The 9,545-nt window shown below is 45.1% G+C and overlaps 1 pseudogene across 1 annotated transcript; it reads left to right on the forward strand.

The window, feature by feature from the left end:
* The first annotated feature begins 522 nt into the window (after positions 1 to 522).
* On the forward strand, positions 523 to 1,502 carry LOC116551901 (annotated as a pseudogene). Its single transcript, XR_004269104.1, has one exon. The product of XR_004269104.1 is annotated as a 40S ribosomal protein S16 pseudogene (transcript).
* Positions 1,503 to 9,545: the final 8,043 nt, after the last annotated feature.

The following is a 9,545-nucleotide window of genomic DNA, read 5'->3' on the forward strand; positions in this document are numbered from 1 at the left end:
CTGCATTCCAACCTGGGAAACAGAGCAATACTTTGTCTCGAAACAAACAAACAAACAAAAACTATGTTCACAATTTTTTTTTTCTGTTATTATTTTCTGTTTTCACTAAAGACTCAGCCCAAGTATAGGATACCCTTTTCCTTTTTTTTTTTTTTTTTGAGATGGAGTCTTGCTCTGTTACCCAGGCTGGAGTGCAGTGGCACGATCTTAGCTCACTGCAACCTCCACCTCCCTGGTTCAATTGATTCTCTTGCCTCAGCCTCCCCAGTAGCTGGGATTACAAACACACACCATCACACCGGGTAAATTTTTGATTTTTTTTTTTTTTTTTTTTTTTCCGAGACGGAGTTTCACTCTTTTTTGCCCAGGCTGGAGTGTAGTGGCACAATCTCATTTCACTGCAGCCTCCGCCTCCTGGGTTCAGACGATCCTCTCTATAGGCATGTGCCACCACACCTGGCTAATTTTGTATTTTTGGTAGAGTCAGGGTTTGGTGAAGACAGGTTTGGCCAGCCTGATGTCACAATGTCTTTAAAAACAGCAGGTGCAGTGGTTCACATCTGTAAGCCCAGCATTTTGGGGGTTCAGGGCAGGAGGATCAGTTGAGGCCAGGAGCTTAAGACCAGCATGGAAACATAGCAAGATCCTGTCTCTACAAAAAAAATTTAAAACTTAAAATTACACAAAATTTGTCATCTGTACCAGCTTTTAGAACTGATTATTTTATCCTCCTCAGTGATCTATCATGAAGTTGTGTACTTTGCTTAAAATGCCCAGTTGCCTGAAATTGTATAAATTCTTGCTTAAAGTGTTTGAACTTAAAACAAAGTTCCCATCTCTTACCCCTTAGCACTGTGCTTACCTTTAGGAGACCTAGTCCCAGTTTTTTATTTTACTTAATGCTCTTAGTGAATATGTGTAGACCTCATATGGTGGGTAAGAGAATACTGCATTCAGTTAGAAAAGACGATATATGGAGTTTCTCTAGTCCACGTTCACAGCCATGCCGTCCAAGGGTCCGCTGCAGTCTGTGCAGGTTTTTGGATGCAAGAAGACAGCTACAGCTGTTGCGCACTGCAAACACGGCAATGACCTTATCAAGGTGAACGGGCGGCCCCTGGAGATGATCGAGCCGCATACCCTCCAATACAAGCTGCTGGAGCCAGTTCTGCTACTCGGCAAGGAGCGATTTGCTGGTGTAGAAATCCGGGTCCATGTGAAGGGTGGTGGTCACATGGCCCAGATTTATGCTATCCGTCAGTCCATCTCCAAAGCCCTGATGGCCTATTACCAGAAATATGTGAATGAGGCTTCCAAGAAGGAGATCAAAGACATCCTCATCCAGTACGATCGGACCCTGCTGGTAGCTGATCCTCGGCGCTGTGAATCCAAAAAGTTTGGAGGCCCTGGTGCTCATGCTCGCTACCAGAAATCCTACCGATAAGCGCATCCTGATGATCAAAGTTCACCTGTATAATAAAGTTCTTGAGGGATTTTACTGTATAAAAAAAAAGAGAGAGACGATATATGGCTAAGTTGATCCAGGATCCTTGGGCTACCTGATGGGCAGCTTGTGAACTATCATAATCTCTAAAAAAAATACCTTGTCTGGGGCCGGGCGCGGTGGCTCACGCCTGTAATCCCAGCACTTTGGGAGGCCGAGGCAGGTGGATCACAAGGTCAAGAGATTGAGACCATCCTGGTCAACATGGTGAAACCCCATCTCTACTAAAAATACAAAAAATCAGCTGGGCATGGTGGCACGTGCCTGTAATCCCAGCTACTCAGGAGGCTGAGGCAGGAGAATTGCCTGAACCCAGGAGGCGGAGGCTGCGGTGAGCCGAGATCACGCCATTGCACTCCAGCCTGGGTAACGAGAGCGAAACTCCATCTCAAAAAAAAAAAAAAAAAATACCTTGTCTGGGATAAGTAGTGCTCAGTCTGTCTCATGGGCACATATTAGTGTCATAATGCCAAATAATAAGGTTATTGAAAGCACAAACCTTGAAGATAATTGCTAGAGAAAAACAGACTGAGTCCTCAGATGTAAGAAAAATACATGTAGATGAGAATAACCTGGCTGGTGGAATCATGACATTCTAAGCAATGAAGGAGTCACCAATGAGAAAGTCTACAAAGGCTCAAGGCCAAGTCTCTTTAGGTGAATAAGGCAATTTAGAAAGATCTTGGAAGAGGCTGGGCGTGGTAGCTCACGCCTGTAATCCAAGCACTTAGGAGGCCAAGGTGGGTGGATCACTTGAGACTGGGAGTTCAAGACCAGCCTGACCAACATGGTGAAACCCCGTCTTTTAAAGAAAAAAAAAAAAGATCTTGGAAGAATAATACAATTTCCTGAGGACCTTCTAAATAAGTGCCATTAAAGTGTTAAATACATTATGGCTCATCTTCACTAAATCTCTGCTAGTGGTAGGTATTGAGACTCAAGAAATATTAAATAACTTTATGGTTACACAACTAGATACTAATGGCAAGAGTGTTTAATTATTAGAAGTACTTTTACTATCCCAGGTTGCCTCAAATAAAAACATTTTGGACAGCAATATAAGGTGAATAGTTGAGCATGATGGCACAAGCCTATAACCCCGGCTACTTGGGAGGCTAAGGAACAAGGATTGCTTGAACCAATGAGTTTGAGTCCAGTATGGGCAACTATATTCCTGTAGCCTGCTTGTATTCCTCTCCTAAAAGTGCTTTTTCCTTCTGTGCCACATGACTAGCCTGTTAATTTTCCAAACTTATATGCTGTGCTTCCCTTTTAAATGTAATTTACAACTTTAAATTATTTCTTTGTATCTGATTGTAGGCCGCTAGCATCAGCCAGGCCACATCTTGAATGCTTTGCTGCCTAGAAATTTCTTCTGCTGAATTGCTTGAAGCCAGGAGGCAGAGGATGCAGTGAGCTGAGATCCACAATTTTATAATTGTGGAAATGGAGGCCAGAAAGAATAAGAGGCAAGGTAGGGGCAGATCTTGAGTTTGGATCAGCTCTTCTGACTCCTGTTTCTGTGACATTACAAAGCCTGAAATTCAACTCTAACATCTATTAAACATTTGCAGAGTATCTCCTGTGTGTCAAGTACGTTATTTACCCAAGACTATAAAACAAATATAATTTAGCTCATATCCTAAAGAAGCTAACAGTATACTAAAAGATATTTAGGCATCAATTATAGTAATGTCATAACATCTTCTAATAGAGGCATGTATATAACACAGTGGCCATGGCTAGTTGTCTTTGTTGCTGCTGTTAAAACAGAATACCACAGACTGGATGACTGACTGACTGATTTATTTATTGATTGAGGCAGGGTCTCACTCTGTCATCCAGTCCGGGGTTCAGTGGCAGGATCACAGCTCACTGCAGCCTCAACCTCCCTCGATCAATCCTCCTGCCTCAGCCTCCTGAACAGCTGGAACTACAGGTTTGAGCCACCACGCCCCATTAATTTTAAGAAGTTGATAGACTACCTGGTTCTCATCCTTTCACCGAATGTTAACTTTTTGTTTTTTGATACAGAGTCTTGCTCTCATTGCCCAGGCTGGAGTGCAGTGGCACGATCTAGGCTCACTGCAACCTCTACCTCTTGGATTCAAGCAATTCTCCTGCCTCAGCCTCTTGAGTAGCTAGGATTACAGGCATGCACCACCATGCCCAATTTATTTTTGTTTTTTGGTTTTTTTTTAAAACAGATCTCATTCTATTGCCCAGGCTGGAGTGCAGTGGACTGCTCCCAGCCCACTGAGCAACCTCTGCCTCCCAGGTTCAAGCAATTCTTGTGCCTCAGCCTCCCAAGTAGCTGGGATTACAGGTGCCCCCCACCACGCCTGGCTAATTTTTGTATTTTTAGTAGAGATGGGGTTTCACCATGTTGGCCAGGCTAGTCTCAAACTCCTGACTTCAAGTGATCCGCTTGCCTCAGCCTCCCAAAGTGCTGGGATTATAGGCATGAGCTACTGCGCTGGCCTCCGGCTTATTTTTGTATTTTTAGTAGAGACTGGGTTTCACCACGTTGGCCAAGCTGATCTCGAACTCCTGACCTCTTGCTCTGCCTGCCTCAACCTCCGAAAGTGCTGGGATTACAGGCGTAACCCACCGCACTTGGCCAATTTTTAAAAGTTTTTTTATAGAGCCTATGTTGCCCAGGCTGGTGTTGAACCCCTGGGCTCAGGCACTTCTCCCATCTTCACCTACAATAAACGTCTGAGAAATTATTGTCTTTGCTAGAGCCTCTGATGCAATCTAGCTTATTTAGTGACCAAAAAGATTCCAAGTATCAATTTCCTATTGGGCCCATAGTTCTTTCCCCAGTGTCTTTTTTTTTCCCCTGAACTACCCCCTCCCACCAAACTAATACATCAAAGATATTGGTCACCATTTTCTCTCCCATCCAAGTGAAAAATTCACTGTCAATTAGAACTTCCTTACTAAGCAGGTTTGATTAATAAGTTATATTCCAGGCCGGGCGCGGTGGCTCAAGCCTGTAATCCCAGCACTTTGGGAGGCCGAGGCGGGTGGATCACAAGGTCAAGAGATCAAGACCATCCTGGTCAACATGGTGAAACCCCGTCTCTACTAAAACTACAAAAAATTAGCTGGGCATGGTGGCGCGTGCCTGTAGTCCCAGCTACTGAGGAGGCTGAGGCAGGAGAATTGCCTGAACCCAGGAGGCAGAAGTTGCAGTGAGCCGAGGTCACGCCATTGCACTCCAGCCTGGGTAACATGAGTGAAACTCCGTCTCAAAAAAAAAAAAGGTATATTCTGTTTTTGTTGTTGTTGTTGTTTTTGAGACATTCTGGTGCGATCTCGGCTCACTGCAACCTCCGCCTCCAGGGTTTTCAAGCGATTCTCCTGCCTCAGCCTCCTGAGTAGCTGGGATTACAGGCACCCACCACCATGCCCAGCTAATTTTTGTATTTTTAGTAGAGACGGGGTTTCACTGTGTTGGCCAGGCTGGTCTCGAACTCCTAACTTCATGATTCGCCTGCCTCGGCCTCCCAAAGTGCTGGGATTACAAGCATGAGCCACCGTACCCGGCCCAGTTATTTTCTTACATGCAATTATTGTATCATGCCTTAAACTTTTCTTCTTCTGGCAAGGCAACTATAATCATTAACCATTCCTATTTGTTCACCATCTTGGTGATTCATGTAAGCTTGGTAGCCACTCACATTCCCGCAATCTGAGTGGGATTTGCTCTGTTATCAACTAGTAACCATTTCCTTTTATTATACTATGCAATTTATTGGTTCTTCAGGACACTATCTTCTGTTTCTTTAAATTTGTTGATAGGAGACCCAATATATCAAAATCACTTCCAAATGATTAGCAGTTTAGTAAAAATTAGTCATGTGGCTGGGTGCGGTGGCTCATGCCTGTCCTCTCAGCACTTTGGGAGGTTGAGGTGGGTGGATCGCCTGAGGTCAGGAGTTTGAGATCAGCCTGGCCCACGTAGTGAAATCCCATCTCTACTAAAAATACAAAAATTAGCTGGCCGGGCTAGGCGTGGTGGCTCACGCCTATAATCCCAGCACTTTGAGAGGCCAAGGCGGGTGGATCACGAGGTCAAGAGATCGAGACCATCCTGGTCAACATGGTGAAACCCCATCTCTACCAAAAATACAAAAAATTAGCTGGGCATGGTGGTGCACGCCTGTATTCCCAGCTACTCGGGAGGCTGAGGCAGGAGAATTGCTTGAACCCGGGAGGCTGAGGTTGCGGTGAGCTGAGATCGCGCCATTGCACTCCAGCCTGGGTAACGAGCGAAACTCCCGTCTCAAAAAAAAAAAAAGTGGGGGCCGGGCGCGGTGGCTCAAGCCTGTAATCCCAGCAGTTTGGGAGGCAAAGGCGGGCGGATCACAAGGTCAAGAGATCGAGACCATCCTGGTCAACATGGTGAAACCCCGTCTCTACTAAAAATACAAAAAATTAGCTGGGCATGGTGGCGCGTGCCTGTAATCCCAGCTACTGAGGAGGCTGAGGCAGGAGAATTGCCTGAACCTGGGAGGCAGAGGTTGCAGTGACCGGAGATCCCCCCTTTGCCCTCCAGCCTGGGTAAAAAGGGCAACCCCCCCTCCAAAAAAAAAAAAAAAAAAATTAGCTGGCCATAATGAGGTGCCTGTAATCCCAGCTACTCAGGAGGCTGAAGCAGAATTGCTTGAACCCAAGAGGCAGAGGTTGCAGTGAGCCAAGATCATGCCACTACACTCCAGCCTGGGCGACAGTGAGATTCCATCTCCAAAAGAGAAATTTGTCATGTGTAGTCATACATATTGTGACAAAACTTACTTTCAAATTATAATAAATATAAACATATTTTGAATGTACTTTAGACTATTTTACTGGACTACATGTCACATTTCTTACATTCTATTTTATTCCAAAACTTTATTATCTTGAATAATATTCCTTCTTGTTAACTGTATCTGTATTTAAAATACTTGTACAGTTGTGGATGTAAATTCAAATAATTGTTTCCCTTCCAACTTAGCTGGCTTTTAAAAAAATAAAATAGAGGTAGGGTCTCACTATGTTTCCCAGGCTGGTCTTGAACTCCTGGGCTCAAGCAATCCTCCCACCTTAAGCCTCCCAAAGTGCTGGGATTATAGGCATGAGCCCCTGCACTTAGCCAACCTTTTTTATTATAGACAGGGCCTCACTCTCTTGTCCATGCTGAAGTGCAGTGGGGCATTGCAGCCTGAACATTTCTGGCTCAAGTGATTCTCCCATCTCAGCCTCCCAAGCAGCTGGGACTACAGGTGCATACCTCCACAGCTGGCTAATTTTTGTATCTTTTGTAGAGACAGGATCTTGCTGTGTTGCCCAGGTCTTGAACTAGGCTCAAGCAATCCTTCCACCTCAGCCTGGGATCACAGGCATAAGCCATTGTGCCTGGACCGCCTTTTTTTTTTTGAGATGGAGGAAGTCTTGCTCTGTTGTCCAGGCTGGAGTGCAGTGGTACGATAGCTCACTGCAACCTCTGCCTCCTGGGTTCATGCAGTTCTCTGCCTCGGCATCCCAAGTAGCTGGGATTACAGGTGCCCACCACCACATCCAGCTAATTTTTTTTTTTTTTGACGGAGTTTCGCTCTTGTTACCCAGGCTGGAGTGCAATGGCGCGATCTCGGCTCACCGCAACCTCTGCCTCCTGGGTTCAGGCAATTCTCCTGCCTCAGCCTCCTGAGTAGCTGGGACTACAGGCACGCGCCACCATGCCCAGCTAGTTTTTTGTAGTTTTAGTAGAGACGGGGTTTCACCATGTTGACCAGGATGGTCTCGATCTCTTGACCTTGTGATCCACCCGCCTCGGCCTCCCAAAGTGCTGGGATTACAGGCTTGAGCCACCGCGCCCGGCTACACCCAGCTAATTTTTGTATTTTTAGTAGGGACCAGGTTTCACCATCTTGGCCAGGCTGGTCTTCAACTCCTGATCTGGTAATCCACCCGCCTCGGCCTCCCAAAGTGCTAGAATTACAGGCATGAGTCACCACGCACAACCTTTTTTTTTTTTTTAGTAGGGTTAGGAAACTCCATGAACTTTATCATGGAAATATTATAGACTTGAGTGTCCTGGATTAGAAAACATTACATACTTCTATGAATGAAATATTTAAGTACTCAAATATAGAAATTAAGCAAATATGAAAACCTTTCTGATTAGGTATTAATAGAATATACTTTCAAGAATCTAGGACTAGGCACGGTGGCATATGCCTGTAATCCTAACACTTTGGGGGGCCAAGGTGGGAAGATACTTGGGGCTAAGAGTTTGAGACCAGCCTGGGCAAAATAGTGAGACCCTGTCACTACAAAAAATTTTAAAATTAGCCAGATGTGTGGCTGGGCACGGTGGCTCACACCTGTAATCAGCACTTTGACAGGCTGAGGCAGGCAGATCACCTGAGGTCAAAAGTTTGAGACACCCCATCTCTACTAAAAATACAAAAACTTATCTGGGTATGGTGGCAGGCACCTGTAATCCCAGCTACTCGGGAGGCTGAAGCAGGAGATCACTTGAACCCGGGAGGCAGAGGTTGCAGTGAGCCGAGGTCATGCCATTGCCCTCCAGCCTGGGCAACGAGAATGAAAATCCATCTTTAAAAAACAAAAAAAGGCCAGGCATGGTGGCTCATGCCTATAATCCCAGCACTTTGGGAGGCCAAGGCGGGTAGATCATGAGGTCAGGAGTTTGAGACCATCCTAGCCAACATGGCAAAACCTCGTCTCTACTAAAAATACAAAAATTAGCCAGGGATGGTGGTGGGCACCTGTAATCCCAGGTACTCAGGAGGCTGAGGCAGGAGAATTGCTTGAACCGGGAGGCAGAGGCTGCAGTGAGCCGAGATTATGCCATTGCACTTCAGCCTGGGCGACAAGAGCAAGACTCGATTTCAAAACAGAACATAAAAAAGAAAGAATCGCCGGGCACGGTGGCTCAAGCCTGTAATCCCAGCACTTTGGGAGGCCGAGGCGGGTGGATCACAAGGTCAAGAGATTGAGACCATCCTGGTTAACATGGTGAAACCCCGTCTCTACTAAAACTACAAAAAATTAGCTGGGCATGGTGGCGTGTGCCTGTAGTCCCAGCTGCTCAGGAGGCTGAGGCAGGAGAATTGCTTGAACCCAGGAGGCGGAGGTTGCGGTGAGCCGAGATCGCGCCATTGCACTCCAGCCTGGGTAACAAGAGCGAAACTCCGTCTCCAAAAAAAAAAAGAATCATCACTAGGCAGCCAAAATTCATTTACCCAAGTATTTTCTTCCAGGAATTTTCTAAGAACTGGAAAATAATAACTAAACTGACAACAGTCTTTCTGAATTGTGGGAAAGTCATTGCTAATGGCAAAACAGGTACTAGAATATAGTTACCTTATTCTGAATAACTGTGCTGAAGCTGCATTCTCCCTGAGTCAAATGCCATCAAATTAAAGAGGCTATTTCAACAGCAGCAATGATGAACTTGAGTTAACAATGTCCTGGGTGCTAGTTATTGTATGTATGTTCAACAGGACTTTGATTTACTAAGTTGTATAGCACTTAGGCTCTTTCTGAAATTTCCATTTTTGCATGTTTTACTACCCATTAAGGTTATAGTTTTTCAGTGTTATTTCAAAATTGGGAAACATGATCAAGCTATGAGCAGGATTTTGGGCAATCATTATATCCAACACTACTGAGTGGCAACACTATGAGGTACTGTACACACTGATGTATGTGTTAAGGGAGGAAGTGATGGGATCAGTTCCCCAGATTTAAATTCTGGCTCTACCACTCACCAGCTATATCATCTCTATTGCTATTACCTATGACATGGTGATGTTGATAATAACACCTGCCTCATGGAGTTGTTGGGAAGACGAAATAATCTGTGTAAAGCTCTGGGCAGGAGTAAGTGCTTAATAAATGTTAGTTGTTTTTATTGTATTACACTTAAAGAAAAATTCTTCTGGCTAGGTATGGAGTCTAACACCTGTAATCCCAGTACTTTGGGATTTGGAGGCCAAGGCAGGCGGATCACCTGAGGTCAGGA

This window comes from Sapajus apella, unplaced genomic scaffold (genome assembly GCF_009761245.1).
Source record: "Sapajus apella isolate SASKATOON/1434 unplaced genomic scaffold, GSC_monkey_1.0 scaffold10, whole genome shotgun sequence".
Taxonomy (NCBI): domain Eukaryota; kingdom Metazoa; phylum Chordata; class Mammalia; order Primates; family Cebidae; genus Sapajus; species Sapajus apella.